This window comes from Budorcas taxicolor, chromosome 23 (genome assembly GCF_023091745.1).
Source record: "Budorcas taxicolor isolate Tak-1 chromosome 23, Takin1.1, whole genome shotgun sequence".
Taxonomy (NCBI): Eukaryota; Metazoa; Chordata; class Mammalia; order Artiodactyla; family Bovidae; genus Budorcas; species Budorcas taxicolor.
The window spans coordinates 7,295,515-7,316,868 of NC_068932.1; the positions used below are offsets into that span (position 1 = coordinate 7,295,515).

At 40.0% G+C, this 21,354-nt stretch overlaps 1 protein-coding gene across 1 annotated transcript in view; it reads right to left on the bottom strand.

Moving 5' to 3' along the window:
• PRKG1 (protein kinase cGMP-dependent 1) overlaps positions 1–21,354 on the bottom strand; it is a 1,293,658-nt gene that overhangs the window by 304,274 nt on the left and 968,030 nt on the right. The gene's annotated exons all lie outside the window — the stretch shown is intronic.

A 21,354-nucleotide genomic window follows, 5' to 3' on the forward strand; every position in this document is an offset into this window, starting at 1 on the left:
AGAGGACTGGAAATGGTCAACCCTCATTCAAATTACCAAGAAGGGCAGTACTAAAGAATGTTCACACCATCAGACAAATGCATTCGTCTCCCATGCTCAAAATCCTCCCAAGGATTATGCTCAAAATCCTCCCAAGCCAGGCTTCAGCGTTATGTGAACCGAGATTTTCCAGATGGTCAAGCTGGTTTTAGAAAAGAAACAGAAACCAGATATCAAATTGCCAATGCTTTCTGGATTGTAGAGAAAGCAAGGGAATTCCAGAAAAACATCAACCTCTGCTTCACTGACTATGCTAAAGCCTTTGACAGTGTGGATCATAACAAACTGTGGAAAACTGTTAAACATATGGGAATACCAGATCATCTTACCTGTTTCCTAGAAAAACTTGTGGGTGGTCAAGAAGCAATAGTTAAAATCCTGTCGGAACAAATGACTGGCTCAGGACTGAGAAAAGAGTACAACAAGGCTGTTAATTGTCCCCCTGTTTGTTTAACTTATATGCAGAGCACATCATGCAAAATGCTTGTCTGGACGAGTTACAAGCTGGAATCAAGATTTCCAAGTGAAATATCAACAACCTCAGATATGTAGATGATAAGGCTCTAATGGCAGACAGTGAAGAGGAACTAAAGAGCCTCTAGATGAGGGTGACGGAGGAGAGTGAAAAGGGCATTTTTAAAACTCAATTATCAAAAAACTAAGATCCTGGCACCAGTCCCATCACGTCATGGCAAGTACAAGGGGAAAAAGGTAGAAGCAGTGACAAATTCCTCTTTGGGGCTCTAAAGTCACTGCAGATGGTGACTGTAGCCATGAAATTAGAAGACAACTGCTTGTTGGCAGGAAAGCTATGACAAGCCTAGACAGTGTGTGCAAAAGCAAAGCTATCACTTTGCCAACAAAGGTCTGTATAGTCAAGGCTATAGTTTTCCAGTAGTCATGTACGAATGTGAGAGCTGGACAGTTAAGAAAGCAGAGCGCCAAAGAATTGATGCTTTTGAATTGCAGTGCTGGAAAAGACTGTTGAAAAGCAAGGAGTCCCTTGGAAAGCAAGGAGATCAAACCAGTAAATCTTAACAGAAATCAACCCTGAACACTCTTTGGAAGGACTGATGCTGAAGCTCCAATACTTTGGCTACTTGATGTGAACAGCTGACTCATTGGAAAAGAGCCTGATGCTGGGAAGGATTGAAGGAAGGAGAAGCGGGGACAGAGGATGAGATGGTTGGATGGCATCACCAACTCAATGGATATGAGCTTGAGTGAACTCCAGGAGATGGTGAGGGTCAGAGAAGCCTAGCATGCTGGAGTCCATGGGGTCATGCAGAGTCAGACATGACTTGGCAACTGAACAACAACAACAACATGCTTCTTAAGGTAAGTGTGGCTTCCTCATCCTAACCCCACACTACATACGTAGTCAATCATGTTGCAAGCAAGTCCCCCTCATTGCTGGCAATTTTACTTATCATTTAGATACACTGCTTTTATTAATCTTCATGTTTGGAACAGTTACATATCCACAGGAAAAAAAACTGATTAAACTTGACTGCTGCTTTGAGTACAGTCACGAATCATAAGCAAGGGACCAGAAATCCATGTCCAGAATTTCGTTAAAAATTTAAATGTAGTTTGTTCTAATGAATTGTACACCGAGTATTCTTTTATTACCTCTATTAAGATACAACCCATACACCATAAAATTCAGCATTTAAAGTGCACATTTCAGTGAGTTTTAGTATATTCAAAGGGTTGTGCAACCACTACCACAGTCTAACTTCAGATCTTCCTCTTCACACCCAAAAGGCTATCTACTAGGCGTCGTTTCCCATTTTCACACACTCCCATCATCCCGGCCTCTGGCAACAGCTAAGCTGCTATTTCTGCTCATTGGCCTAATGAGGCAACTGATACAAATGGAATCATGCACGATGCGGTCTTTTGTAACTGGCTTCTTTCACAGAGCATATTATTTGAGGGTTCAACTTTTTGCAGCCTGTATCAGTGTTTCATTTTTAATGGCTGAGCAACAGTCTATTGTATGCATAAACTACATTTTGTTTATCCTTTAACCAGCTGACAGACTTTGGGGTAATTTCCACTTTTGACCATTCTGAATAATGCTTCTACACACGTTCACGTAAAAGTTTTTGTGTGAACATGTTTTCATTTCTCTTGAGCATATACCTAGGAGTAGAATTGCTGAAGCCAATGGTACATCAAATTTACTCTTTAAGAAATTGCCAAATAGTTTTCCAAAGTGACAGCACCCTGTTAGAGTCCCATCATCAATGCATGAGAATCCCAATTTCTCCGCACCTTCCCTAACACTTGTTATTACCTGTTGTCATTTTTTTTTTTTTTAATTACAACCAACCCAGTGGCTGTGAAGGAATAGCTCTATGGTTTTGATTCCTATTTTCCTAATGACTTGTGATGTTGATTACAACATCTTTTTATAGGTTTATTTAGCATATAAAAAGGCTTTATTTAGCCTATAATAAAAAAGTTTTATTCTTTGGAAAACATCGACTCAACCCTTAACCCAGTTTTTAATTGGGCTAATTTGTCTTTTTTATTGAATTGTAAGAGTTATATGTTTTAAATGCAAGTCCCCTTTCAGATGATTTTTAAATGTTTTCTTCCAAAAGGTTTTTGTTCACTTTACTGATACCATCATTTGGAACACAAAACATATTAATTTTAATGAAGTCAATTTTACCTCCACCTTTTTTTTCCTTCTTGCAACGTCTGCTTCTGGGGCAAGGCTAAGAAACCACTGGCCAGCCCAAGGTCACAGAGTCCATGTGTATTCTAACAACACTGTACTCTGAACTCACAGTGCTGTCAGCTAGGCCCAGATGGCAAACACACGCATTAACCCACTGCACAACGTCACCAGCACTACATGCTTGTACACACAAACTACCAGTGGCATAAATCTTTAAATTTACTTAAGAGATTTTTACAAGCTTGATAGTATAGATATGAGTAATGTTTACAACTAGTATGATATAAAAGAACTTGTTTTCCCAATTTTTTACATGGGTTTGATTATTGCTTTCTAATTATGACAGACAACTTATTTTCCTCTTATGATTCCTTAGGTTGTAGTGAAGTATGAAAGAATCACCTCTCTAATCACCATAACGGGACATGTGAAGGCTCTGTCTGTTCTAAGGTGATGGAAACAGCCTGGACTAAACTAAGGACTCTGTTAATAAGACTTGGGTTCTAGAACTCCATATTGTATCTCCCCAAGGAAAGAACTCTGAATCTGTTTCCTTAATTAAAAAATGAACCCATGAGGCCCATTTTTGATGGTTCCTTGTTAGTACTGAAAGAGAGAACATTTAATGCACTCAGCATAAAATCTGTCATTAAACAGATACTTTATAATACATGAATTTTCCCTCTTCCCAAATCCCAATTAATACAATCAATATATTTTTCTATTTTCTGCTATTTCAAAATGAAAACCTTTTGTCTAACTTCCAGAACTATCTCTGTATAATTGTGTGACAAATTCTAATATATTCTCACTCATTCAATATCTCTTACTAGGTATAAGGTACTGGGCAGGGTTTAAAAAATGTTCTCAACCTCAAGGGCCTTCCTATCTTCCAGGAAAGGCTTAAAGATTTTATTTTAAAAAGGCATAATGTTATCAGTGTCCTAAGAGACACAGGCAAATCACTCTGGGGTTCAGAAAATGATAAGGTTATGCAGATGGGGAAGTCAGAGAGAAATTCCTGGAGGAGCAATTAAAGTGAAATTTGAAAGACAGTTAGGATTTGGATAGAGTAAAATAAAACTTGCATAAAAATACAAAGATATGAAGAGAGTTAATCCTTGAAAAAAGTAAGGAGAACTCTGATTCCTGATGAGTCTGCAGTGTAGGGTAAATATAGGAGTCAGATGGGTATAGAGCAGAGAGGGCATTGAATGGTAGGTTGAGTTGGACCTTTACTTGACAGTTGATGAAGGGCTAAGCAGAGAAGTAACCTGTCAAGAAGGGTATCCTAGAAAGGTCATTCTGCCAACAATATACAAACTGATTTGGGTGGAGAAGAGCAGAGGCAGACCAGCTGTCTGTCTGAGAGACACGTTAGCTGTAATATTCCTAGTAAGGCCAGCATTGTTATGTGCCTGCCACTAGCTATCATCCCCTCAGGGTTTTGCTAACAACCCTGATTTTGTTCCAGAATCATGCAAGCAGCATATATTCAAGAAAGTGGACCCCTATCTAAGGGATGAAAAGAGCATGATCTAAGCCAGGATGAGTAAACTTTTACTGTAAATGGCCAGAGAGGAAATATCTTAGGTTTGCAGGCTGTGTGGTTTCAGTCATATCTCTGTCCTTGTAATGGGAAAGAAATGGTACATGACAGTAAATGAATGAAGACAACTGCTCATCAAATTTTATCTATGGATACTGAAATTTGAACTTCATTTAATTTTCATGTGTCATGAAATATTATTCTTTATTTTAACCATTTAAAAATATAAAAGTGACTCTTACTCCCAGCCCTTAGAAAATCAGCAACAGACTGAATTTGACCCATGGGTCCTAGCTTGCCAACCACTGATCTAAACCAACCATAGCTGCTCTAAACTCTTTGCCAGGTATTTTTTAGGGAGCAGTTTGGTATGTGGTGAGGTTTTGAGCAGTGGGATATAAGGGAAAGTATGCTGAAGGGTTTCCAGAATATATGTTCCCATCCAATAAAAACAGATGTGCCAGAAAAATTAAATTTCTGAAGATGAATTGTTGAGAGCTGTGTAAGCTGTTTTGCAACTATGAGAGGAAGTCCAAGAGATTTGTGAAGGACTATCCTGATACAACAAGTGAAAGAAATAAGCATGACTTGAATGAGCACAGAGAAATGGGGCAGGAAAAGAGTTGGTTCAAGAGAAACTGTAGAAGTGGAATTGGTATTCCAGTGGCTCCTGGGAGAGGACACAGGAAAAGCAACATGATAAACATTAAAACCAGGTGGCACTAGTGGTAAAGAACCCTCCTGCCAATGCAGGAGGCTTAAGAGACTTGGGTTCGATCCCTGGGTTGGGAAGATCCCTTGTTAGAGAGCAAAGCAACCCACTCCAGTATTCTCGCCTAAAGAATCCCACAGACGGAGGAACCTGGCAGGCTAAGTCCACAGGGTTGTAAAGAGTTGGACACAACTGAAGCGACTTGGCACGCACACCCTCATGCTTCTGCTGCTGATAAGTCGCTTCAGTCATGTCCAACTCTGTGCGACCCCATAGATGGCAGCCCACCAGGCTCCCCCATCCCTGGGATCCTCCAGGCAAGGACACTGGAGTGGGTTGCCATTTCCTTCTCCAATGCGTGAAAGTGAAGTCGTTCTGTTGTGTCTGACTCTTAGCGACCCCATGGACTGCAGCCCACCAGGCTCCCCCATCCCTGGGATCCTCCAGGCAAGGACACTGGAGTGGGTTGCCATTTCCTTCTCCAATGCGTGAAAGTGAAGTCGTTCAGTTGTGTCTGACTCTTAGCGACCCCATGGACTGCAGCCTACCAGGCTCCTCCATCCATGGGATCCTCCAAGCAAGAGTACTGGAATGGGGAACCATTGCCTTCTCTGTCACACTCACGCATTTGAGTCTAAATGAAGAGGAGAATGGTCTTACTTTTAAGGAAGAAGAGATGGTTTGAATGGAAAATGAATGTGGTCTGGAATCTCAGGGAGTCAGCGAGAGATGAATAAAAAAGACTGTTGGATGATAGCAAGGGTTCTGCTGAGCCAAGCATGCTGGAATGTGCAGCAGGTCATTGCACCTTGGTTGTTACCAGGAGTGTTTTTCAGCTCCTGGAGGTGCTAATAAAACCATGGCAGGCAGTGGTCACACATTCTGTGTGACAGAATCAGCCTGCACATTTCCCCGAAAAGAATCTCAGCACCGGAAATTAGGACGGCCAACCCCTGGGCTGATCCTGCCACTCCAAAGTGTGGCTGTCTCAGTGGGGTGTCCCACCAGAGAGCCCTTAGGAAAAGGCAGCTTCAGCCCCTCAATTTTCTGTGCTTCTGTCTGACCAGATCAGTGACTTGCAGTCTGTACTCCTGGGAGGCTTTGTGTTCAGTGATACACTGGGAACTGCCATGGGCAGCAATGATGCCTCCAGTAAATGACAAAACACACAATGTTGCAAAAAGAAACGTGATAAATCAGAATGTCAAAAAAAGTCCACAATATATTATTCTGAAAAACTATTAACAAGATGGGATATAGCTTTCAATGTTTGCTATACTATAACAATACATGCATATGTAACTAAAAAAGGACAGGTCAGTTTTTAACTTGGGGTTAAATTCTAATTTAATTTATGAGGGCAAAAACAATTTCATAAAGACAGAAAGTTAAAAACAGAACAACCATCTGATCCAGCAATCCAAGTTCTGGGTATTTATCTAAAAGAATTAAAATCAGGATCTCAAAGAGATGTTCACATTCCCATATCCATTGCAGTATGGTTCTCAATAGCCAAGACAGAGAAACAGCCTAAAGGTCCATCTGTTGATGAATGGATAAAGAAGCTGCAGTATATACATGTCATGGAGTACTAGTCAACCTTGAAAAAAGAAGTCCTACAATGTCCAACAGCTGAAGATGAAGGTAGTTCAGATGGATTCAACACAGGATGAACTTTCAGAATGTTACACTAAATGAACTAAGTCAGTCACAGAAAGGTACATAATACATGATTCTGCCTATTATAGGATATCCTGATATACTGATACACGTTATCTTATATGATCCTGGAGAAGGAAATGGCAACCCACTCCAGTATTCTTGCCTGGAGAATCCCATGGACGAAGGAGCTTGGTGTATGATATATTAATATATGGTATCTTAAATTACCAAATTCATAGAATTTTGTGGTTGCCAGGGATTGGGAAGATAAGGAAATGGGGAATTATTAATCAATGAGGAATAAAGTTTGTCAAGCAAGATAAAGAGTTTTGGAAACTATGTATAGCAGCTATATGATCTTGTACCTAAAATTAACAACAATATGCTGTACACTTAAAAACGTGTGATGAGGGCAGATCTCATGCTAAGTACTCTTTCCACAATAAAGTAAAATAACAATGGTAGATAAGGTAAACTAATCCACTGCTTGTTTTAATAATAAAGAGTAACTCACAACTAAAGTTTAAATAAAACCAATTATTCGAGGGCACGGAGGAAAGTAAGAAATCCCATTTACCGCTGGTAAGAGTATGAATTGGCACATCCCCTTGGACAGCCATTTCTCAAGATCTAGTAGAGTAACTGTGAATTTTCCATGACTCGGCACAGCAATCTCACTGTTAGGTATACGCCCAGAAATAATGTTGCAGTGTGACGTGAGTGAAGACCCTGTGTAGGACAAGCTTTCACAACACTGTCGTACCAGCACACAGTGGTTAACAATGGATGGATAAATCATGCCATACTCATTAAATGGAAAACTCCAGTTGAACAAGAGGGAAGGCGGCAGGGCACAATCTTAAAGAAAGTGACACAGTCCAAGGACACGACATAAACTGAAAAGAATCAAGTAGGTCTAAGATTGCAGACAAGCCCACTTCCACTAGACCGTGCTCCTCAGTCTACGCTCGTTATAACACATCCACATGCTAAATGACACACCCACAGGTGCCGTGGACAGTTTCAAGGCCTACCATAAAGGTCAAAGTGGACAGTGGCCCAATTTCTGGAAATCCCCACCCCTTCCCCCAAATAGCCAGAATACTCCCTCTCACTCAGTACCCTATGAAATTATACACCCCTACAGAAACTGAAAACCCATACACGGGTGCTATTCTCCCCTTCTGAGATGACCCCTACTCTGCGGAGGTAAGAGGTAACCTACCTCTTACCTATTACTTTGTCCCTCACTGAAGTCTTTCTATGGCAAGACATCAAGAACCTGAACTTCATTAAGTCCTGATTCCAGGTGTGTGGTTAAAAGACCATGGGTTCAAGTCCCAGTCTGAGTTACATAGTTTCACAATTACATGGTCGATTTTGATATCTCAAAGTGTGTGCAAAAAATAAATGCAAGGGCTACATACAGTCTACAGTCAGTCTGCCATACCTGTGATTTCTCCGTCAGCCAATTCAACCATGGGTGGAAGAATATTTTTTTAAAAAAGAAATTCCCCAAAGCTTCTAAAAGCAAAACTTAAATTTGCTGCAAGGAAATGGCAACCCACCCCAGTGTTCTTGCCTGGAGAATCCCAGGGACGGGGGAACCTGGTGGGCTGCCGTCTATGGGGTTGCACAGAGTCGGACACGACTGAAGTGACTTAGCAGCAGTAACTATTTATATAGCATTTACCTTGTATTTGCAACTATTTACACAGCATTTACATTGGACTAGATATTATAAGTGATATAGAGATGATTTTAAGTATATAGAAGCATATGCATAGGTTCATGCAAATACTATATCATTTTACATAAGGGACTTGAGCCTCCAAAGATTTTGATATCCAAGTGAGTTCCTGGAATCAATCCTCCATGGACAACAAGGGTTGGCTGTACAATAATTTATGTAACAATTTTTACATACAAAACATATTATTGTACTTGCTTACATGTGTCACAAGCATAATTATAAAGCTGTGCACTGACTTCAGGAGATTTGTACTTGGGATGGAGGGAGAAAAGAGGTAGAGGTTATGGGGAATAGGACAGAAAAGAGAAGGGTTTGAAAGAATCTTTATTTTAAACTTCATTTAATGTAACAAAGACCTGCAGTAAATGTGGTAAAATGCTAAAATGTATTGTATCTAGATAGTGGATTCATGGGTACTTACAAAACTGTGTAATTGTACGTGTGAAATATTATATACTTTTTAAAGAATGCTTTCAGAGCTAATTTTAATAGCAATTTTTTTTTTTAAGGAAGAACACTCCAAATCACCAAGTCTATGACAAAATTAAACATTTTCTTTTACTGCACATAATAAGGTGCTATAATAAAAAATGAAGTATAGATCAGGATGAAGTATTTTTGTGAGATTATAAAAGAGATAAAGAACCATTCAGTTCACTAGATGATACAAGCAACCTAATCCACTTGCAGAAGATAGATGGACCAACATTTTTCCCAGCAGTAGGCTGAAGCAGTCACTCATAGGGCTGGGAAAGCAGTGAGAAAAGACTCTTAACTTTTATAACCTTATATTTTATATAAAATACTCCAACATATATACTCAAAACATTTTGACAGTAAGATAGAAAGGAGAAATTGCCTGAATGCAAAGACTAAAAAACACTATTACTTCCATCATTTCAAAACAATTTTCTCATTTTAAGATTTAATGCAATAGCACCTTAACTGTTTAGCAAGAAGATAAGTAAAATGTTATTATGATTTTTTAAAAAATAATTTGAAACAGTGTCCTTATACAAAAATACAGATATATTAAGATATATAAAACAACCTGCTTAAATTTTTAAAAATAATTTTTATTGAATTATAATGAACATAGAGAAGAGCACAACTCTAAAGCTCTATGAATGTTCATAAAGTGGACAAAAATGTAATTAAAACCCAATAAAATAGAAATAGAATATCACCAGCATCCAAGAAGACCCTCTAATAATGATTATCATATCCCTCCCCAAACTAAACACTATCCGGACTTCTAATATCATAGACTCATTTTCCTGTTTTTGACCAAAATCCATTCTCCTTCTCTTTAGTCAACTTAATTTTTGTGAGATTCATCAGTGCTTTGCAAGCAGCGTCATTTTACTGACTTGCATTGTCGTATACTACTCCACTGTATTACTATACCACAAGGTGCAGTTCATTATACTAATAAAGGACATTCAGATTGTTTTCAGTTCTTGGCATTTATGATCAAGGCTGCTATAAACATTCTAGTCCATATCCTTTAAGGCACACAAATAGGCCTTTCCACTGAAGATACACACACATACAAAGTTGATGATTTATAATGTATGCAATATATTCAGCTTTAAAGTTCTCAGTTATATGATTAGTAGAAGTAGAAATGAAATCAAATTGACAAAAGTTAATGGTTGTTGAAGCTAAGTGATTGTGAGATTCACAGTATTATTCTACTTACTATACATATATATTTGGAATTTTTGATAAAAATTTCCACCAACCCTTTATTTTATAAAAAGAGGGGAGCTGCCTTCTTTAAATCATGTCATAAAAGACAAAGAAAGTCTCTGGGCATGTTCTAGACTGAAGGAGGCTAAAGAGACATGACAACTAGACCAAACACCTCTTCCATGATTGGATCCTTAGGAAAAAGGGGGAAAGTAGTATGACGGCCATTAGTAGCTCAACAATTAGCTCAACTGATAAAACTGAAAAGTAAATGGTAAGTAAAGTAAAAAAGAATTTAATAATGCTAAATTTCAACAATGCTAAAATGTACAATGGTTATGTAAGAAAATATTCTTACTTTCTGGGTCATGATATTCTTCATGACCCAGATAACCATGATGGTGTGATCACTCACCTAGAGCCAGGCATCCTGGAATGTGAAGTCAAGTTGGCCTTAGGAAGCATCACTATGAATAAAGCTAGTGGAGGTGAGGGAATTTCAGTTGAGCTATTTCAAATTCTAAAAGATGATGCTGTGAAAGTGCTGCACTCAATATGTTGGCAAATTTGGAAAACTCAGCAGTGGCCACAGGACTGGAAAAGGTCAGTTTTCGTTCCAATCCCAAAGAAAGGCAGTGCCAAAGAATGCTCAAACTACTGCACAATGGCACTCATCTCACACGCTATTAAAGTAATGCTCAAAATTCTCTTAGCCAGGCTTCAACAGTATGTGAACCATGAACTTCCAGATGTTCAAGCTGGATTTAGAAAAGGCAGAGGAATCAGAGATCAAATTGCCAACATCTGTTGGATCATTGAAAACAGAGTTTCAGAAAAATATCTACTTCTGCTTTATTGACTATGCCAAAGCATTTGACTGTGTGGATCACAGTAAACTGTGGAAAATTCTGAAAGAAATGGGAATACCAGACCACCTGACCTGCCTTCTCAGAAACCTGTATGCAGGTCAAGAATCAACATTTAGAACTGAATATGCAACAACAGACTGATTTCAAATTTGTGAAAGGAGTATGTCAAGGCTATATATTGTCACCCTGCTTGTTTAACTTATACGCAGAGTACATCATGAGAAATGCTGGACTGGATGAAGCACAAGCTGGAATCAAGACTGCTGGGAGATACAGCAAGAACCTCACATATGCAGATGACACCACTCTTATGGCAGAAAGTGAAGAATTAAAGAGCCTCTTGATGAAAGGGAAAGTGGAGAGTGAAAAAACTGGCTTAAAGCTCAACATTCAGAAAACTAAGATCATGGCATCTGGTCCCATCACTCCATGGCCAACAGATGGGGAAACAGTGGAAAGAGTGACAGACTTTATTTTCTTTGGCTCCAAAATCACTGCAGATGGTGACTGCAGCCATGAAATTAAAAGACACTTGTCCTTGGAAGAAAAGCTATGACCAACCTAAACAGCATATTAAAAAGCAGAGACATTACTTTGCCAACAAAGTTCTGTCTAGTCAAAGGGTTTTTCCAGTAGTCATTTAAGGATGTGAGTTGGACTATAAAGAAAGCTGTAAGTAAGTAAGAAAGTAAATTCGCTCAGTCATGTCCAACTCTTTGCAACCCCGTGGACTGTAGCCCACCAGGCTCCTCTGTCCATGGGATTCTCTGGGCAAGAATACTGGAGTGGGTTGCCATTTCCTTTGATGCTTTTGAACTGTGGTTTTGGAGAAGACTCTTGAGAGTCTCTTGGACTGCAAGGAGATCCAACCAGTTCATCCTAAAGGAAATCAGTCCTGAATATTCATTGGAAGGACGGATGCTGAAGCCGAAACTCCAATACTTTTGGCCACCTGATGTGAAGAAATGACTCACTGGAAAAGACCCTGATGCTGGGAAAGATTGGAGGCAGGAGGAGAAGGGGACGACAAAAGATGAGATGGTTGGATGGCATCACTAACTCAATGGAAATGAGTTTGAGTAAGCCCTGGGAGTTGGTGATGAACAGGAAAGTCTGGTGTGCTGTAGTCCATAGGGTCGCAGAGCTGGATATGACTAAGTGACTGAACTGAAGAAAATATTCTTACTTTCAGGAAACACACATTGTAGTATTTTGGGGTCAAGAGTCCTGACATGCTGCTGCTAAGTCACTTCAGTCCTGTCCGACTCTGTGCGACCCCACAGATGGCAGCCCACCAGGCTCCTCCATCCCTGGGATTCTCCAGGTAAGAACACTGGAGTGGGTTGCCATTTCCTTCTCCAATGCATGAAAGTGAAAAGTAAAAGTGAAGTCACTCAGTCGTGTCCAACTCTTAGTGACCCCATGGACTGCAGCCTACCAGGCTCCTCCATCCATGGGATTTTCCAGGCAAGAGTACTGGAGTGGGGTGCCACTGCCTTCTCCAAGTCCTGACATATTTACCCTCAAGTCATTCAGGGTTGACTGAGGGTTGATATCATATATCACATATATGATATATACGTGTGTGTACATATATAAAGAATATAGGCAGTTAAAACAATAAAGTAGAATGTTAGCAACTGATGATCTGGATAAGAAGTATACAAGTATACTTTGTACTAGTTTTACGTATTTTTATTTTTATAACTTTTCTGTATATTTGAAGTTATTTCCAAATAAAAAGTTTTTTAAACGCTGTGCTAACTTATAGCCCAGTATGAGTTCTCACAGCCCAATCCTAGTCATTGACTGGTTGATGTGAACCTTTGTATTTTAGCATTTCTGGTGAGAAGACAAGCATATTTCACTGGGGCTTTAATTTGCATGCTTCCTTTTCTTGAAAATTACTGGTATTGAGCTCTTTTTCTTATTGTATTTGGCTACTTAAATATTCTCCACTATGAATTAACAGTTTGCATCTTTTCCCCATTTTCCTTCTGGGTTGTCTTTTTCTTACTGATTTCTTTCACATGATTTCACATAAATTTTCAAGAAATAAAAAAGTGGTTTCAAAGAAACTCCAAATTTATAGGGTAAAAGGCTTGAGTTATATTCCCAGTCTTTGAGGAGTGTTTTTTGTCACCATTTTATAAGCTCCACATTAGATCAATAGAAGGAACTTTTATTTACACCCTGATGGGTTTTGTTTAAATCTTACTCGAACAGGTAACCCCAGAGTAGTCACTGTTCTGCTTTTTCTTCCTGACAGAGGCACAAGGCATAAAGATAACTAAAAGGACATCCAGGCAGCGGTGAGGGCAGAGTTGGCCCGACTTGCCAGAGACTGAGTAGACTTAGTAAGCAGGGTCTTGTATCCGCTACAGTGAGGTTGTCTAGACTGTATTTACCAACAGTAAGGAATTTATCTTATACCATGATCCCAAGACACACAAATATGACTGAAAAAAAGTCCAAATCAATGTTTATCTTTACTCTATTTTTGTTTTTTTGTACTTTGGTATTTTCTATATATTGTTTTATCCCCCATTTTCATAGCTGCTTTTAGCACAGACTGTAATTCACTAAACTGATTTCACATGACACCTCTTAGAAAAACACCACTTTAGGACGCTGCTTCTCAAATGTCAACACGTGCAGATTATCCAAAATTCTCATTGAAATGCAGACTCTGTTTTGGTAACTTGGGAAAAATTATTAGTAGTAGTAGTATCATCAATGTCACCATTAACTCCATTCAATATAGACACAAATTGAAGGAAACACACCTGGGTAATCTGGTGCCCCTGAAACTGATTCTATAGTCTATATATCTTCTTTTCTCCCATTCCTTCCACTCATAGTATTTTCATGTTCTGCTTATTTTTTGCTATGTCTAGATTGAAAGTGAAAGCGAAAATGTTAGTTATTCAGTCCTATCTGACTCTTTGCAATCCCATGGACTATAGCCCACCAGGCTCCTGTGCCCATGGGATTTCCCAGGCAATAATACTGGAGTGGGTTTCCATGTCATACACTCCAGGGGATCTTCCCAACCCAGGATCGAAATCGGGTCTCCTGCATTGCAGGCAGATTCTTTACCATCTGAACCACCAGGGAAGCCCATGCTTAGATTACCTGGAACCAATCAATCACCCTTAGAGTTTATCTGCCTTGCCAGAGAAGAGAAAAGGACTACAGATGTCCTTAGTCCCTTGGTGCCCTGGAGCAGGGGTCCCCAGTCTCCAGGATCTAATGCTTGACGATCTGAGGTGGAGCTGATATAAAGTACACAATAAATGTAATGTGTTTGAATTGTCCCTAAACCATCCCCTGACCCTGATCCATGGGAAAACTGTCTACCATGAAACCTGGTGCCCAAAAGACTGGATTCCACTGCTCTAGAGCAGTGTCTCTCCAATTCGAATGCACGTAAATGTCAAAATGCAGATGCTGATGCACAGTTCTGGGGCAAGGCCCGAGACTCTGAATCTCTAACGAGCTGCCAGTTGATGCAGGTACTCCACAGGTCCACAGCCGCCATTCTCAGGAACAAAACTCAGGAAGACGATAAAGCAGACAGTTCAGAATTTCAGATTCAAATACTAGTAAGAATGAAATAGCTCAACACAACACTAAGCTCCAAAACTTGTAAAAGCCAAGACACAAAGATTCCTAAGGAGGTAGTACACAGAAATACTGAAATGGTCGATGGGGTTCTGACTGCAAAGGAAAACAAGTAAGGCCTAATTCAGGGGATGGGTTGAGAAAATAGAGCTGTACCAAAGCACTGATGCCCTGGGTTTATATGGAAAGCAGATTTCTTAGGAAGAGGAAGAAGGTGAATGGTCACAAAAGCCATGCAAAATCCCACAATGTTTCAGGAAGACCCTGAGTAATGAGATCCCAGCTCTGAAAGAAACTACAGTGATATCCTGGTATTGAGGGTATAAAAAGGCTCTGAAGTCAACAATTCTTGAAATTGCAAAGAGCAATGTCAAGGCCAAAGGTTGAGGTCTTTGGGACACAGGGAGGCAGTTGTTTCCCTGTCTGGAAGACAATCTTGGCTAGGGTGAGGAAAGCCTGGTCCAGACAGAGCTGAGGCTCCTACAAGAGAGTGGGGGTGGTCACTTGGGTGCTGCTGGCCTATGTGACACTTTTGTAACACCTTAAGTAATCAGAGGGCTTCCCAGGTAGCACTAGTAGTAAAGAACCCACCTGCTAACACAGGAGTATTAGAGACACTGGTTTGATCCCTGGGTCAGGAAGATCCCCTGGAGAAGGGCACGGCAACCCACACCAGTTTTCTTGCCTGGAGGATACCAACAGAGAAGCCTAGTGGGTCCACAGGGTGACAAAGAGTCAAACATGACTGAAGTGACTATGTACACACGCATACAATTAATCAGAGCTTGCGCTTGTTCCCTCACACAGCACTGGGCTATAAACACAGTGCAGGACCACAGCGGGATATATTAATAGGTAAAGTCAGACCTTCTTCCCAGTAACGGTTAAAGGAAGTGGGAGAAAGGGTACTATCTTTTGCCCAATGCTTTGAAATAAATGGGACCAACAGGAAATGTCAATTAAAGTTAGGAAACAGAAAAACGATGCTGATGGAAACTAACTCTTAAGGCAATGAAAAAGGAAAAGAAATTATGGAAGAGGTTAAAAAATAAAATATCACACACAATAACGTTGAACTTACGTGTAATGAGAGTGTTCCACAGGCCACAGAGAAAGATTATTAAAGGTTAGGGGGCTCAGAAGGTCTTTCACTAAGCTGCTTATGGCAATAACAAGAGATCACAGTGAGCCAGGCATTGTGCTAAGGGTTTTCTACATAGGATTGCAATATAATTGTATTACCCAGACCACAACATCCAAAGAATGAAAAAATGCTAAAATTATTAATCACATAAAATCATGAATAATTATTTGCTAACCAACTTGCTTCTCTTATTATATTAGACCTATGACAGTTCTATTCAAAAACTATTCTATGTCATTCAAATAAATAAAATATAACCATATATTTAAAGCAAAATTAAATAAAATCTTATATATATATGCAAGTGAAAGAATGAGTGTTAGTCACTCAGTCTCGTCTGACACTTTGTGACCCTGTGGACTAGCTTGTCAGTTTCCTTCTGTCCATGGAATTCTTCAGGCAAGAATACTGGAGTGGCTTGCCTACCTTCTCCAGGGGATCTCCCCAACCCAAAATTCAAACTCAGGTCTCCCACAAGGCAGACAGATTCTTTACCATCTGAGCCACCAGGGAATATTTAAATACTAAAAATCACAATGCAATAATAATAATTATTGCGATTAAAAATCAATATCACACAATAATTATTCAGTTCAGTCGCTCAGTCATGTCCGACTCTTTGCGACCCCATGAATCGCAGCACGCCAGGCCTCCTTGTCCATCACCAACTCCTGGAATTCACTCAGATTCACGTCCATCGATTCGGTGATGCCATCCAGCCATCTCATCCTCTGTCGTCCCCTTCTCCTCCTGCCCCCAATCCCTCCCAGCATCAGAGTCTTTTCCAATGAGTCAACCCTTTGCATGAGGTGGCCAAAGTACTGGAGTTTCAGCTTTAGCATCATTCCTTCCAAAGAACACCCAGGACTGATCTCCTTTAGAATGGACTGGTTGGATCTCCTTGCAGTCCAAGGGACTCTCAAGAGTCTTCTCCAACACCTCGGTTTAAAAGCGTCAATTCTTCAGCGCTCAGCCTTCTTCACAGTCCAACTCTCACATCCATACATGACTACAGGAAAAACCATAGCCTTGACTAGATGGACCTTTGTTGGCAAAGTAATGTCTCTGCTTTTCAATATGCTATCTAGGTTGGTCATAATTTTCCTTCCAAGGAGTAAGCATCTTTTAATTTCATGGCGCAGTCACCATCTGCAGTGATTTTGGAGCCCCCCAAAATTAAGTCTGACACTGTTTTCATTGTCTCCCCATCGATTTCCCATGAAGTGATGGGACCAGATGCCATGATCTTAGTTTTCTGAATGTTGAGCTTTAAGCCAACTTTTTCACTCTCCTCATTCACTTTCATCAAGAGGCATTTTTGTTCCTCTTCACTTTCTGCCATAAGGGTGGTGTCATCTGCATATCTGAGGTTATTGATATTTCTCCTGGCAATCTTGATTCCAGCTTGTGCTTCTTCCAGCCCAGCATTTCTTATGATGTACTTGGCATACAAATTAAATAAGCAGGGTGACAATATACAGCCTTGACGTACTCCTTTTCCTATTTGGAACCAGTCTGTTGTTCCATGTCCAGTTCTAACTGTTGCTTCCTGACCTGCATATAGGTTTCTCAAGAAGGTCAGATGGTCTGGTATTCCCGTCTCTTTCAGAATTCTCCACAGTGTATTGTGATCCACACAGGCAAAGGCTTTGGCACAGTCAGTAAAGCAGAAAGAGATGCTTTTCTTGGTAAATAACCATACACTAGACCCACATTTGTATCTGTCTGTGATACATGTCAGTGGTATTTCTTAAAATAACTTGTTTTCCTAAAAGATATTATTGCTTAACAAAACTTCCTGTAATGTTCTTCCAAATTACATTTTAAGTTTCTTAAATTTGAAAGTGACATTTTCAATAGACTGTGCTCTGTGTGTCATACCATTTTTGAGAAAATATTCTTTCTACAGCTGTGAAGTTATCTGTTTGGATAAAAGCCATTTTCTAAATGGAAGATATTCTCAAATCTAATTTTTTCATATTGAAATCTGTAAATACTTCCATCCAGATATTGTTACTGTTACTATGATAGTGACTCCCCCTAGAATATGCTTTATCAAAAAATACTTTTGAAAGGAAATTTCATCAAGTAACAGTTTTGATACATTATTCTTTTCAAAATCATAGACCTTCCTTATTTTCATTATATTCTGATATGAATACAAATTTATCAAATTAAATATAGGCACTTAATCAAAAGATTCTTCCTACAAGTCATGATAGTTCAAAAGACAACCATAGATTTCTAAAATTAAATCTTTGAGTTCTCAAATTTTAATTTGTTCCATTTATTTCATGCTTTTATAAGAATAAATTTCAATGTCTTCCTGTAAGCTTTTGGTTTTTAATAACTGCAATTTTCTAAGAGCTTCTAAATCTTAATTCTGGCTTTCAATGTACTGAATATTCTGATTTAAAGATTCCAACTTATTTTAAATAAAATGCATAAAATTTAGGTGTTTCATTTATAAATTAGTTGAAGATCACTGTCAATAGGACACTTGGATTGATTTGCAACTTATTCCTTCATAGCCTCAAACATTTTAAAATCCAACTAAAGGAGAACAGCAAGACAAAGACTGTGATGCTGAAGTTTGACTTTGTTATTTTTTAAAATCCAATGTCAACTTCATCATGAAAGTTTTTTAGTTGAGTTACTGAGTTGTGTGTATTTGTGTGTACCTGTAAAACTTGATAACCAGAGCATCTACTTTGATTGCTGAAATATTCTAGGATTAATTATGGGCACATCAATAATTTTTATACCACAACCTGTTTCAAACACATTTCTGCTCCATTGTGTAAGAACATTGCTTTCACCAGGACGCCACTCTGCCTAATTTGTGGTTGTCTCAAGAACAGTAACTTTATCTATGTTGAACTTTTTCACTTAATTTACAGTAGCATTCATAAAAGGAAAATTCTGGCAAATTTGATAGAACTTCCAATAGCTTTATTTAATTCTATGTATTGGTCAACTATTATTGGAATTACCAAAACTAATAAGGACTTAAAGCATCTCTGGTAAGCAGATGGTGGCTCAGATGGTAAAGTATCCACCCCCAATGCAGGAGACCTGGGTTCAGTGCCTGGGTTGGAAAGATCCTCTGGAGGAAGGCATGGCAACCCACTCCAGTATTCTTGCCTGGAGAATCCCTATGGACAGAGGAGCTTGGCAGGCTACAGTCCATGGAGTTGCAAAGAGCTGGACACAACTGAGCTACTAAGCACAGCACAGCACAAAGACATCTGAACCTCAATTCCCCAAACTGGTACATGCGTTACCCTACAAGGTAAGGATCTTTACAGAGGTGATTAAGTTAAGGGTCTCAAGGTGGGGAGACTATCTTGAACTATCTGAGTGGACTCTACCACAAGGGTCATTATAAGGCAGAGGAAAAAGGGTCAACGACGAAGAAGATATGTGACAACAGAAACTGAGGTTAGAGTAATGTACTTTGAAGAGGTCACAAGCCAAAGGATGCAAATAGCCTCCAGAAACCACAGAGGGCCAACAACAGATTACCCTTAGAGCTTCCAAAAGACCACAAACCTGTTGACATCTTAATTTTAACCAGTTAGATTCATTTCAGATTTCTGATCACTCCAAAGACGCTAATATATATTATGTTTGTGATATAACACTGTTTATGTTAATTTGGTTCAGCAGCAATAGAAAACTAATGCAGCATCTCATAATACTGATGTTAAACTGGAATCATCTGAACGTTGGCAGAGTTCTGCTAAAGGAGCCAATGTTTTCAGAGGTTTCACCTTATTTTTCTTATGTGCACAAGAAAACACAGAATAAAAACTGAGTGGGATTGTGGGACCTCCCTGTGGTCCAGTGCTTAAGACTTGGTACTCCCAATGCCAGGGTCCTGGGTTAGACCTAGTTCCCTGGTCAAGGAACTAGAGCCCACAGGTCACAGCTAAAATATTCCATGCACTGCAACTAAGACCTGGCACAGTCAAGTCAATAAATGTTTTTTTAATGAGTAAGATTACTTTAAAACAATAGACACTTGATCTAAATAAAAATTCGTGCTTTATATGACATTTGATACCTATAAACATTCCTATCAGTATTTATTATTTTGTTGAATTCAAAGAACAGCATAGTAACTCTTGTATATCCATCTTTGGAGAGGGAAACTAAGACTAACTGCTCTAAGAGGCAGAAGCAAAATTTGAATCCAGACCAAGCAATCCTAGACCTAGGGCTCCTGTTCAGCTTCAACCTCCAGCTTAGCTCTTAGGAATCCTCCTCCTGGGTCTTTTCCTGAACTGTATCTCCCAAACAAATCTTCTCAAGACTGCAGTTTATTCTCTTCTTTCAAGCCTTTGACTTAACTCTCCTTAGTTAAGGAATTTCAGTTTTTGTCCCGCAGTTCTTTAGTCAAAATCAACTTGCTTTCTTGTATTTCACTTCAAAAGAGCTGGATGTTTGTGGTGCTATTCTTTCAAATTATGCTTATTGAGGGACTTCTCTTTGTGGTCCAGTAGTTAAGAATCCAACTTGCAATGGAGGAGACACCAGTTTAATCCCTGGTCTGAGAAGATCCCATATGACTCAAAGCAACCAAGCCCACGTGCCCCAACTATAGAGCCTGTGCTCTGGAGCCCAGGTGCCCCAACTACCGAGCCTGCGCTCTGGAGCCCAAGGGCCAACTACCGAGCATGCGCTCTGGAGCCCAAGGGCCCCAACTACCGAGCCTGCGCTCTGGAGCCCATGGGTCCCAACTACCGAGCCTGCGCTCTGGAGCCCAAGGGCCAACTACCGAGCATGCGCTCTGGAGCCCAAGGGCCCCAACTACCGAGCCTGCGCTCTGGAGCCCGTGTGCCCCAACTACCGAGCCTGCGCTCTGGAGCCCCTGGGTCCCAACTACCGAGCCTGCGCCCTGGAGCCCGTGTGCCCCAACTACCGAGCCTGCGCTCTGGAGCCCCTGGGTCCCAACTACCGAGCCTGCGCCCTGGAGCCCGTGTGCCCCAACTACCGAGCCTGCGCTCTGGAGCCCCTGGGTCCCAACTACCGAGCCTGCGCTCTGGAGCCCGTGTGCCCCAACTACCGAGCCTGCGCTCTGGAGCCCGTGTGCCCCAACTACCGAGCCTGTGCTCCACAACAAGAGAAGGCACCTCAATGATAAGCTGGGCACCGCAACTAGAGAGTAGCCCCTGCTTGCCACAACTAGAGAAAGTCCGTGGGCAGTAATGAAGACCCAAGAAGCCAATAAATAAATAAACAAATAATTGTGAAAATTATATTTAAAGTTTTGCTTAAACCCTGGGACATGATTTTGACTTTCCTGATATGGACATCAGAGATACAGTTTTCTGATGGTTCTAGTTGGGATCAACACCTGGTCTAAATGATTTGAACACTGATGACACCAACAGTAGTACAAGCTACCTCTAAAAATGATCAAGTATCAACTACTTAAGGAACAGTAACTCAAAAGCGAACAAACTAATCATAAGTCCCTTCTGTCATATAAAAATCTGCAGAAATGCAGCTTGTGGTAGGGGAGGATCTGACTAAACCTTTCAATTTAAAACAAATAATAACCACCATAAATGTGTTCTCATGTATTTTGACTCAAATAGTCTTGCATGCTGTAG